Source organism: Dendrobates tinctorius, unplaced genomic scaffold, assembly GCF_039654945.1.
Source record: "Dendrobates tinctorius isolate UK_male_01 unplaced genomic scaffold, ASM3965494v1 ptg000173l, whole genome shotgun sequence".
In the NCBI taxonomy this organism is placed as follows: domain Eukaryota; kingdom Metazoa; phylum Chordata; class Amphibia; order Anura; family Dendrobatidae; genus Dendrobates; species Dendrobates tinctorius.
In genome coordinates, this window is record NW_027361840.1 from 1,558,263 (window position 1) to 1,570,437 (window position 12,175).

The 12,175-nt window shown below is 45.2% G+C and overlaps 1 protein-coding gene and 1 long non-coding RNA gene across 2 annotated transcripts in view; one reads left to right on the top strand and one right to left on the bottom strand.

Moving 5' to 3' along the window:
• LOC141053916 (uncharacterized) overlaps positions 1-12,175 on the bottom strand; it is a 68,896-nt gene that overhangs the window by 25,169 nt on the left and 31,552 nt on the right. The gene's annotated exons all lie outside the window — the stretch shown is intronic.
• The window catches only part of LOC141053950 (uncharacterized), a 60,160-nt gene continuing 54,876 nt past the window's right edge, over positions 6,892-12,175 (top strand). Inside the window, exon 1 of the long non-coding RNA XR_012221297.1 lies at positions 6,892-8,061. This is a non-coding gene — a long non-coding RNA (uncharacterized lncRNA). The remainder of the gene's footprint in view (positions 8,062-12,175) is intronic.

The following is a 12,175-nucleotide window of genomic DNA, read 5'->3' on the forward strand; positions in this document are numbered from 1 at the left end:
GCTTTACAGTTTAACAGTTTCAAAACACAAGTCATAAGTAACAACGTTAACAATAATTGAAGCAAAATAAGACGAAATGAGATGACCCTGCTCGTGAGAGCTTACAATCTACAATGAGGTGGGGGAGATACAAAGTACAGGTGTGTATTTACAATTGTGTATTTACAATGAAGGTCCATCCATCTTGAGGGAGTGAAGGATGGATGGAGATAGTGAATGGGCTACACAAGCACACTTACACAGAGAATGACTTTGATTAGTGAATGTGATAGGCCGCTCTGAACAGGTGTGTTTTGAGGGATCGCCTAAAACTATGCAAATTGTGGATAGTCCTGATTTCTTGGGGTAGAGCATTCCAGAGGATAGGAGCAGCACGGGAGAAGTCTTGGAGTCGGGAGTGGGAGGTACGGATTAGTGCAGAGGTTAGTCGAAAGTCGTTTGCAGAGCGCAGCGATCGGCTAGGCCTGATAGACAGAAATGAGGGAAGAAATGTAAGGGGGTGCCGCACTGTGGAGAGCTTTGTGGGTGAGAACAAATACTTTGAATTGGATCCTATAATGAATGGGCAGCCAATGTAAGGACTGGCGAAGAGCGGATGCGTCCGAGTACCGATTAGCCAGATGGACGATCCTGGCCGCTGCATTAAGTATGGACTGGAGGGGGGATAGTCGAGTGACGGGGAGGCCAATTAATAGAGCATTGCAGTAATCCAGGCGGGAGTGGATCAATGCAACAGTGAGGGTTTTTGTTGTTTCCATAGTGAGAAAAGGGCGGATTCTAGAGATGTTCTTTAGGTGTAAGCGGCAAGAGCGGGCAAGAGATTGTATATGGGATGTGAAGGAGAGATTGGTGTCAAACAAAACACCCAGACAGCGTGCCTGCTGCCGGGGTGTTATTGTGGTACTATCCACGGAGAGGGAAATGTCAGATTTAGGGAGGTTAGTAGGCGGCGGGAGCAGAAGAAGTTCAGTTTTAGAGAGGTTGAGTTTCAGATAGAGAGTGGACATGATATTGGAGACTGCGGACAGACAGTCACTGGCGTTCTGTAGTACAGCGGGGGTGAGGTCGGGGGAAGATGTGTATAGTTGTGTGTCATCAGCATAAAGATGGTACTGAAAGCCAAATCTGCTGATGGTCTGTCCAATTGGGGCTGTGTAGAGAGAGAAAAGAAGGGGACCAAGGACTGAGCCCTGAGGTACCCCAACAGCAAGAGGAAGAGGAGATGACGTGGAGCCAGAGAACAAAACACTGAAGGAGCGGTCAGACAGATAGGAAGAGAACCAGGAGAGAGCAGTGTCCTTAATGCCTAGTGATTGGAGCCAGAGAGTAGGAGATGGTGGTCAACAGTATCGAAAGCTGCAGATAGGTCAAGAAGAATGAGCAGAGAGTGGTCACCATTACGTTTTGCTGTCAGAAGGTCATTGGTCACTTTGATGAGTGCAGTTTCAGTCGAATGTAAGGGGCGGAAGCCAGACTGTGAAGGGTCTAGAAGGGAGTGAGTGGAGAGGTAACGGGTAAGGCGGGAGTAAACTAGGCGTTCCAAAAGTTTAGAGAAGAAGGGGAGATTGGAGACTGGTCTGTAGTTGTTTGTGCAGGATGGGTCGAGAGCAGGTTTCTTTAGTAATGGAGTAACAATGGCGTGTTTGAAGGAGGATGGGAAAATGCCCGAGGAGAGGGAGAGATTAAAGATTGTAGTTAGGTGGGCTGTGACGACTGGAGAGAGAGACTGGAGGAGATGTGAGGGCATGGGGTCGGTAGTGCATGTAGTCGGACGAGAAGAAGAGAGGAGTCTGGAGACTTATTCTTCTGTGATGGGATCAAATGTGGAAAGTGAGCCAGGGGAGATGCAGGAAGGGATGGGAGTCACAGCACTTGGTGGTTGGGAGCAGATTTCTGGACGGATATTATCTATTTTTTCTGTAAAGTGGGAGGCCAGGTCATCAGCACAAATGTCTGTGATAGGGGCTTGTGCTTTTGGCCTGAGGAGGGAGTGAAAAGTGTCAAAAAGTTTCTTGGGGTTGTTGGCTAGTGAGGAGATCAGGGTGGTGAAGTAGGTCTGTTTGGCAAGGTGAAGGGCAGCGTTATAGGTTCTTAACATAAATTTGAAGTGGATGAAGTCTTCTGGTGTGCGGGTTTTTCTCCATAGGCGTTCAGCACTCCTGGAGCATCGCTGGAGAAGTTGAGTTTGCGATGTGAGCCAGGGCTGTTTTACTCTGTGTTTGGAGGTTCTGAGGGTGAGGGGAGCTACTTGGTCTAGGGTGCTTCTAAGAGTGTCATTGTAGTGATGAACAGCCAGATTAAGACAGGAAAGAGAGGAGATTGGGGACAGTGATGAGTGTAGGGAATCTGAAAGTGTCTGAGGGTTAATGGCTTGTAGATTTCTGAATGTGTGATAGGTAGGAGTGTGCTGGGGTGGATGAGGATTTGTGAGCGTGAAGGAGAGAATGTTGTGGTCAGAGGGTGGAAGCCGTGAGTTATTTAGGTGGGAGATTGAACAGAGCCGGCAGAAGACCAGATCAAGGGTGTTACTGTCCTTATGTGTTTCAGAGATTGAATGCTGTGAGAGGCCTAGAGAGGTGGTTAGTGATAGAAGCTGGGATGCAGATGTGGAAGTAGGGCTGTTAATGGGGATGTTGAAGTCTCCCAGGATGAGGGTTGGTAGTTCTGAGGACATGAAGTGCGGCAGCCAGGCTGAAAAGTGGTCAAGGAAGTGGGTGGGTGAGCATGGGGGCCAGTATATGACCGCTACCCTGAGGGAGAGGGGACGGAAGAGCCTGATGGTGTGGACCTCAAAAGAAGGGAATAAGAGTGATGGAACTGGGGGGATGACCTGGAAAGTGCATTGTGGGGACAGGAGTATGCCGACTCCACCACCATGTCTGTTTGGGGGTCTCGGGGAGTGAGAGAATTGTAAGCCACCGTAGGAAATGGCAGCAGGAGAGACAGTGTCAGAATCCTGAATCCAGGTTTCAGTGAGGGCCAACAGATTAAGAGAGTTGTTCAGAAAGTAGTTGTGTAGGAAAGGAAGCTTGTTACAAGCAGACCGTGGATTCCAGAGGGCACAATTAAAAGATGTAGGTGAGGGAGAGCAAGTAATGTTAATAAGATTATTATGGTTTCGATATGAGGTAGGGTAGGGGTTGAGGTTGGCGGATGGTGGACCAGGGTTGGGGGAGATGTCCCCTGAAATTAGTAGGAGTAGGAAGATAAAGAGCAGATAGTTGTTGGAATTGTAAGTGGTTTTTTTCTGTGATGTGTTTGGGCAAGATGGGCTGAGGTTTCTCAGGATGGTGAGGAGTGCGTGGGAGCTGTACATGGGAAAGGGAAGTATAGAGGGGCTGATGTGTATGAGTCGTGATGGAGGGGGGATGGGGTGGTGAATGTGGATGGCAAGGGAACACAGGAGAATAAAAATAAAGCACATGGTTAAAGGGGAGAGCAAATTGTGGGTTACCTGACTCCTGCCCTGACTAACTGCCATGTATAACTGCCGTTTTGCTGGATGCTTAGCTTCTGTGATGCTTTGCTTATGGGATGCTTGCGTGCTGTACCCCACTGCGTGCTTCCCCTTAGCAACTACTACATATATAGGCCACACTACAGGGTCAGGAGAGAGGGATTGTGGGAGCTGGTTGGGTATAATTTGGCAGCTGGGGCCAGCACACCAGGGGATGGTTAGATGATCAAAGGCACTAGACCAAGATGTGTCAATATGCTATAGCACCTTCCACCTGATAAGATCTAGAAAGGCCCCAGTCACGGATCTAAAGCAGTAAGTATTACATACAGTGCAACAAATGAATTATACCGAAGCTTTAGCAAGCACATTAAAATATGCAGCAAAATGGTAAAGCAGCAGAAGAATGGAGTTGTACCATTTGGATATATAGCAGCAGAGAATAGAGGCAGCAGAGGTGGGAAGTTGTATCATTCAGGCTGCTTGGTAGCAGTGAATGGAGTAAATACATGCAGGGTGGCTCAGTTGATTACCTGTGTGAAGAGAGATGAATGTTAATTCCATGCCATGTATAACTGCCGTTTTGCTGGATGCTTAGCTTCTGTGATGCTTTGCTTATGGGATGCTTGCGTGCTGTACCCCACACTGCGTGCTTCCCCTTAGCAACTACTTAGGACCAATATAATCTGGTGCATGGGTCTGTGGTGTTTTTCAACTTTTGTGGTCAGTGCACTGGAGGAGCCTGGGTATTTTACTTACCTTATCCTTAGGATATATTGGCAAGTTTTTACTCTGCCCAACATGTTTAAGGCTAAGTGCACACGTACTTTTTTGCCCTGTGGATTTTTCCGTGCAGAATTGAAGAAATCCACAAGTGAAATGACCTGCATTTTTCCTGCGGATTTCTTCCTTTTTTATTGTGGTTTTCTTGCGTTTTTTGTGCGGTTTTCCCCTACGGATTTCCCCCTGCGGATTTGGAGAATGGAGCAGGGGGAAAACTGCACAAAAGAAGTGACATGCTGCATATTTTGTACCACAAGAAAACCGCGCCGGAAAATCCGCAGCGTCTGCACAGCTGTTTTTTTTTTCAATTGATTTACATGCTACTGTACATCACAATGCGGATATGCAGCGTTTCTGCACTGTAAATTCCGCTGCAGATCCGCTGGAAATCTGCATCGTGTCCACATGGCCTTAATGTGGCAACAGGATGTCCATGTTACGATCCAGGGTACTTAAGTCACTTTATGATGCTCATCTACTCTTGCTAATTGTGTCTGCTCACACCTACTCTATATATTTTCTTTTTGCATATTTATGAAAAAACTCTGTCTTTTTTTGTAATAAATAAATGTTACTATTTTTCTATACTAGCATAGACTTTGTTTCTCCTCCTTTTTCTCATTACAATTTGAGTCGCCGCTTTGATGCATCTTCTGCCTAAAAGGGTGTTATTTGCACCATCATTGGATAGCCAATAATGATTTGGAGATTTGTTGTATTATCCACAATTTGCATAGTTTTAGGCGCTCCCTCAAAACACATTTGTTCAGAGCGGCCTATCACGTTCCCTAATCACAGTCATTCTAGGTGTAAGTGTGTGTGTGTAACCCATTCACTATCTCCATCCATCCCTCACTCCTTCAAGACGGCTGGACCATCATTGTAAATACTCACTTGTACTCTGTATCTCCCCCACCTCATTGTAGAGTGTAAGCTCTCACCAGCAGGGTCGTCTTATTTTGCTTTAATTATTGTATTGTTAATGTTGTTACTTACTACTTGTGTTTTGAAATTTTTAAACTGTAAAGCGCTGCGGAATATGTTGGCGCTATATAAATAAAGATTATTATTATATTTCCATTAAAAGATGACAAACCTTAGTAAGGGTTTTTTTGTGGATTGAGTTGAAGGTTTTATCGGGACAGTTTACATTACATTTTGGATCACCTTTATCCTGCGCTCTACGCTGAACACTTACTTTTGGGTTTCTATCAAAATCACTGAGTGACGTGATTCAGATGAAACTCCAGAGGGATTTATTCACTATAATTCAGCAGCAGATTACTCTGGACTCCGTATCGCCAAAGTTCAGCGGTGTCCTTCTTTTCAGAGGTGCACAAAACTGGCCGACCGTGATTTTTTACACACTTAAAAAACCAGACACTGCCAGATCACAGGTCAAACTGCGTCCACAGTGTTTCCATCTGCCTCATTATAGGGAATCTTCCACCAAAGATTTACACAAAAACTCCGATGTAAGCGCTCAGCATAGAGCACAGGATAAATGTGTGCCGAGTCTTACTACATGTAAGGATTCCGGACTTTCCTTTGTGCCTGTTTGCCCTCATCCAAGTTGGAGTCTTGTATCTCGCCCTGTCATGGAACTTCCTGTCTGTCCTGTTATTTAAGTCCTGGTCGTGTGTTCCTCCTTGCCTGAGTATTTTGTGCTGTTGGTTCCAGAGCTCCTGCCCGTTGTGCTGGTGAACTCCCTGCTACTTCTGCTGGGTAATTGGTGGTCTGCCTCGCCTCATTCAGCTGCCTTCCATTTTCTGTGTGCTCCTGGATCCTGATTGGGGTTGCCTATTGATCGGAATACTTGGGTGCTGCCCCTCGCCTCAGAAGCTGCTGCGCTCAGTAAGAAGTGCAACTTCATATCTTCTGGACTACGTCTGTTGGGCTGTGGTGCGGGACTTGAGTGGGACTTGTCAGCCCTTCAAGGTACCTTTAGAGACATTCCCCTGTCTACGCTTCTTCTATGTATTGTTGGACTCCCACAAGCAAGTGCCGTACGGACGTGTGATCAAGATATTGGTGGGAGACTCCCTTGTTTAAGTACTGTGTGCATTGAACGACCCCCTTGCTGGATAACCACGTTTAAGTACTGTATGCATACCCACTGATATCTTTAATGGTCTTCCTTGTTTAGGTGTCTTGCGCACTCCTGCATCATATCCTTGCTGGACTGGTTCGTATTAGCAGTCGCGTCCCGCTATCCAGCTTGCTGTGATTTACTATATTGTGCTGAGCACCTCGTTTCGACTGCAGGAATATCTGTTAGTTCTGTTTACATTCCTGTTTTCTTTAAATACATCTTTTTGCTGCAGCTTTGTTCTCAGACTGATTTTATCCCACGCTATCAGATTCCTTAGTACCTACATAATTGTTACAGGATACTCAGGCCAATTAGGAATCTGCTGGGATAATGTCAACTGGGGCAAAGTTGGATCATTTGTTTTCTATGATCAACTCCTTACAAGGGGACGTATTAGCTCTGAAAAAAAGGTGGCTATCTGGGAGGCCCATTTCAGGCAGGCGCTGCAGGATTTAAGTAATCAATAACAGCATGGGCGCCTCCACCCCTGGGGCAGCTACTGCCAACTAGTCCTCCCAAGTTACCGCCGATTAGATTTAATGGTGAACGCTGCAAATTTTGTGGGTTGATAAATCAATGCATTTTGTATTTTGATGTACCCGCTGCCCATTTGTCTTGTGTATAATCATGTTACTTATCTCCCAAGCTCTCGCGTGGGTGAATCCGCTGATTGAGACTCGTGACCCTCACTTGAATAACCTTGATGATTTTCTTGCTGCAATGTCTATGATGTTTGATGATCCAAATCGTCGCACTACAGCTGAAACTGCATTGTTGTCATTACGTCAGGGTAAGCGCTCTGTTGTTGAATACGCCACTGAATATAGACGGTTGGCGGTGGATAGGGTTTGGGAGTTTATGCTCAATTACCCATTTTTAAGAGGGGACTTTCTAGTAAGATTAAGGACAAATTAGCCCATGCAGATTCTCCTCAGGAGTTGGAGGCGTTCATACAGCACTGCGTGCGCATTGACATACGTATTACTGAACGTAGACAGGAGGAATTTGCAGCCTTTAGCCGTGTCTCTAACTCTCCCCTTCCTTCTAAAGAACTTGCAGGCAAAGACTCTTGGGAAGCAGAACCAGTCCCTATGCAACTGGATGCTTTACAGCGGCGTGAGAGAGTAACGAGCGCAGGGAGCATCACTTTCGTGAGAGTTTATGTTTTTACTGCAGTCAGTCTGACCATTTCCTTATAAACTGTCCTAAGCGGCCTCGCAAGGTACTAGCCGCTGTAGGGGAACATAATAATCAGGATGAATCTGTTACTTCTGAGTCCAGCTTTTCTGTGAATGCTGTGTTTCATTCCCTAGCAATGACTGCTGCTCCCAAGACACGGAAGGATAAGGATGCACATTGTTCCCTCCTCATTAAGATCTTATTGTCGGGCCAATGGATCTCATGGGTGGCTATGGGGGATTCTAGAGTGGGGGGTAACTTTATAGACGTCACTTTTGTCAAGGAACATGGCAGATTCCACAGAGAACCACCCCAGTAGGCATGGAAATGGTGGATGGTTCTCCCCTAGTTTCTAGACCGGTGGATCAGGAGACGGCACCCCTGGAGATTTACATGGAGCCCAATCGTCGAAAAGTGCTTTCTTTTATGCTAATTTCTTCACCACATTTTCCTTTAATTCTAGGAATTCCCTGGCTTCAGGCACAGAACCCAATCATCAACTGGGAGACCAAGGAGATCACCTTTCCACAAAAGAATACACCAGTAACAGGTCAGGTAAATTCTCGGGATGCGGAATGTATCACTGGAGTATCAATGTTACCACCCATTTACAACGAATTTTCTGATGTCTGTGGCAAGAAAATGGCAGATCAGCTTCCTCCTCTTAGACCCTATGACTGTCCTACCAAGCTCCTTCCGGGGGCGGCTATTCCATTTAAAAATGTTTACCCACTAGCAGCTCCCACAAGCCTTGAAAGAATACATTCATGAGAATCTGGCTAAGGGTTTCATTCACCCCTCATCACCGGCAGGAGCACCCATCTTTTTTGGAAAAAAGAAGGAACTCTTAGACCCTGTATTGACTACCGGGAGCTCAACAAGGTAACCATTTGGAACCATTATCCTTTATCGTTAATCCCCGAATTGCTGGAGTACGACACGCCAACATTTTTTCTAAGTTGGATCTTCGAGGAGCTTATAACCTAGCTCGGATCCGCTCTGGGGATGAGTGGAAGATGGCATTTAGATGTTGTTATGGGCACTTTGATTACCTTGTGATGCCTTTTGGACTCTGCAACGCTTCGGCAACCTTTCAACATTTGGCTAATGACGTCTTTAGAGATTTGCTAGATCATTTTGTGGTAATCTATCTGGATGATATGGGCATAGCCACATGCGCAAAGTGAGCATTTCACTGCAATCCTATGGGTGCTGAATCGCCGCGATTCCGCACAAAGAATGAAGATGCTGCGTATTTTTCCGCTATGTGATTCCGCAGCTGAAAAATCCGCAGCATTAGCACATCGATGCGGAATCCCATAGGATTGCATGGGGTGCATTTTCGTAGTGTTTGTGCGGCATTTCCGCAGTGGAAAAACGCTGCGAAAATGCTAAACAAACGCAACGTGTGCACACAGCCTAACACTACGTTCTTTGGGAAGCAGAATTAACAAATCAACAGCAGGTGAAGAATTGGTTTTATTTATTATTTATTTTTTATGCCTTTCCTCGTGTGGTATAAGTCATTAGACTACTTTATTCTTCAGGTCGGTGCGCTTACAGCAATACCAGATTTAGACTTTTTGTATGTTTGGCTGCTGTCACACTAAAAGATACTTATTTTGCAAAACAAGTTTTTGCATCACAACATTTTGAGAGCTATAATTTTTCTATATTTCTGCTGACAAAGTCATGTGAGGGCTTGTGTTTTGCAAGATGAGTTGACGTTTTTATTGTTACCATTTTCGGGCAAATTACATTTTTGACCACTTTCTATTCTGATTTTTGTTAGGCGGGATGTACAAAAAACAGGTATACAGGAATTGTTTTTTTGTCAGTACGATTACAGCGATACCACATTTATATATTGTTTTATGTTTTGCCGCTTTTACACAATATAAATTATTTTATAGAAAATTGTGGGTAAACAACTTTGTTTTAAGCATGTGATGCTTATTCAAACTCACCTGTGGAAAGTGACAGGTGAGGGCAATATGAAAATTACACTTGAAAGCAGCTAAAAAGGGGAAAAATTGACTCAATCTTTGCATTGTGTGTCTGTGTGTGCCACACTAAGCATGGAGAATAGTAAGAGAAGAACTGTCTGAGGACTTGAGAATCAAAATTGTTGAACAATATCAACAATCTCAAGGTTACACATCCATCTGCAGAGATCTTCATGTTCCTTTGTCCACAGTGAGTAACATAATCAAGAGGTTTACAACCCATGGCACTGTAGCTAATCTCCCTGCACGTGGATGGCAGAGAGAGATTGATGAAAGGTTTTAACGCAGTAAATGGCCCGGATGGTGGAAAACCTCCAATCAAGGTCCAAAGTAGTTCAAGCTTTCCTGCAGGCTCAAGGTCTCAATGTGCACATGTGCCGCCTCCGGTGACCATTTTCCCGAAGCCCACATCAAGTTAGATTTGGAAACAAAATGGGGGCCATATAGGGGAGGGGGGTGGATTGCATTAAAGGGATTTTCCAGGGTTGACACAAAAGTCTACAGTCATGTCTACAGTCATTCTATAGTCTCTAGTCTGCTGAATTGTGACGGCGTGCAGTGTGCATGATTAGAGATGAGCGACTTTGCCTTTTTTCGGGTCGAGTCGGGTTTCATGAAACCCGACTTTCTAAAAAGTCGGGTCGAACGAAATTGGCCAACTATAGGGAAAAGTCGGGGTCCGACTGAAACACGAAACCCAATGCAAGTCAATGGGGAAGCAAAGTCGGCAGTGAGTGGAGGACAGGAAACACACCTACAGTGCCCATTTCATTGCTAACGACACCAATTCTTATTACTTAAGCTTGGCAACTTTAATTTACTTTATAATAATAGTATACGCATTGAAAACTGGGAGTTATTTGGCTAAAGTTGTGGGGGGGTAGGGCTGGCGCCAGGTTTTCGTGTGCCCTGGGCCAAAGAATGTCAGTGCGCCCTTTTAACACATACCACAATTCATAATGCTCCGATACGGCACAGAAATATAGGTATAGTACAATGAAAAATACTTCACTGCTTACATGACATGACTGATATCTATTTTAAATTCTACAATAGCTCAAAAAATGGGCAGTATATTACTCCATACAGTATTATGGGCACCGCATAGTGCGCTATACAGCGTAATGAGGCCCATATATTTCTCCATACAGAATAATTGGTCCCATATAATGTTCCATACAGTATATAATGAGCTCCACATAATGCTACAGTATATGTTGGTCCCCATGGATGATGCTCCACTGTCTTATGGGCCCAAATAATGCTCCAGAGTCCATATATAATGGGCTCCATTTCTAATGCTCCAGTGTATAATGGGCCCTGCAAATGCTGCTTCAGTGTCTGATGTCCCCCATTTGGAATGCTCCAGTATATGATGGGCCAAATGGATGATGCTCCAGTGTGTTATGGGCCCAAATTATGCTCCATATATAATGGGCCCCATTTCTAATCATCCAGTGTATAATGGGCCCCATAAATGCTGCTCCAGTGTCTGATGTCCCTCATTTGGAATGCTCCAGTATATGATGGGCCAAATGGATGATGCTCCAGTGTATGATGGGCCCCATATATCATTCTTCAGTGTATATTGCTCCCCAAAAAATGCTCCCAACATTTTAAAAAATTAAATACCTCTCCTCGCTGGGCACTGCTCTACTCTGGACTTCTCAGCATTGCCATTTTAAAGCTCTCTGCACTTGTACTGTTTCGGTAGAGGGCATACAGACGTGATGTCATCGCACTCTGTAACCTGAATGTCACTATCAGGAAAGGTGGAAGACGTCACGGCGGTGGAGCAGGGAGAGGTAAGTATTGCAAGTGCTGTGGCCCTGAGCAAACAGGGGGGACCCACTCGTGAGCGCCGGTACCTCATAGTACGCCAGTGTGTTATGAATGAGTCACCGGAGGAGGAAAAAACAAAAATGCAAGCTAAGTCCAGAAAACTGGAGAGGTTGGTAGCTAGCGGATTGCAGACCCCTGATCCTATTCACAACAACTAACAGTAGCCGTGGGGAATTCCTACGGTGGTCCTAGACCCCTCGTCACAGCCGGAGAACTAAATAAGCCTAAAGAAAGAAATGGGAAATCTAAACTGCCCCAGAGCAGACCCCAAAGCAATAGACAGCCCCCAAAATGTATTGACGGTGAAAACAGATGAAAACACAAACACAGACAGAAAGACAGGCTGAGCAAACGATGGGGCCCAACTAACTAGATAGGACAGGACAGAAAAGATTCTGGCTGCAATCCGCAAAAACCCCACCAAAAATGTCCCAACCGTCTGATAAGAAAAAAGACCCTGAAGTCGCTAGACTTCAAAATCACTATATCAGCACTCAGGTATATTCTGAAAACAGAGCAAAGAGATCAACTGATCAGAGACAAAAATGGAATTCAGCCAGTCCCAACAAGGGCTGGCTGAACACAAACACTAAGTAAACCAGACAAAATCTCATGGAATAATAGCAGAGCAAAAACTTAGCTTTCGTAGACAGGAACTATACTGGATGCAAGAGCTCAGAGCAGAAAGGATCACCAGCAACCCTGCAGGGCGTCGGCTGCCTTATATCCACTCAGAGATTCCGGATGTCCAATCACACTCCACCTGTTCAGATGACAGATCTTTCCCATCTAAATCAACTTCACCACCTCCCTTCA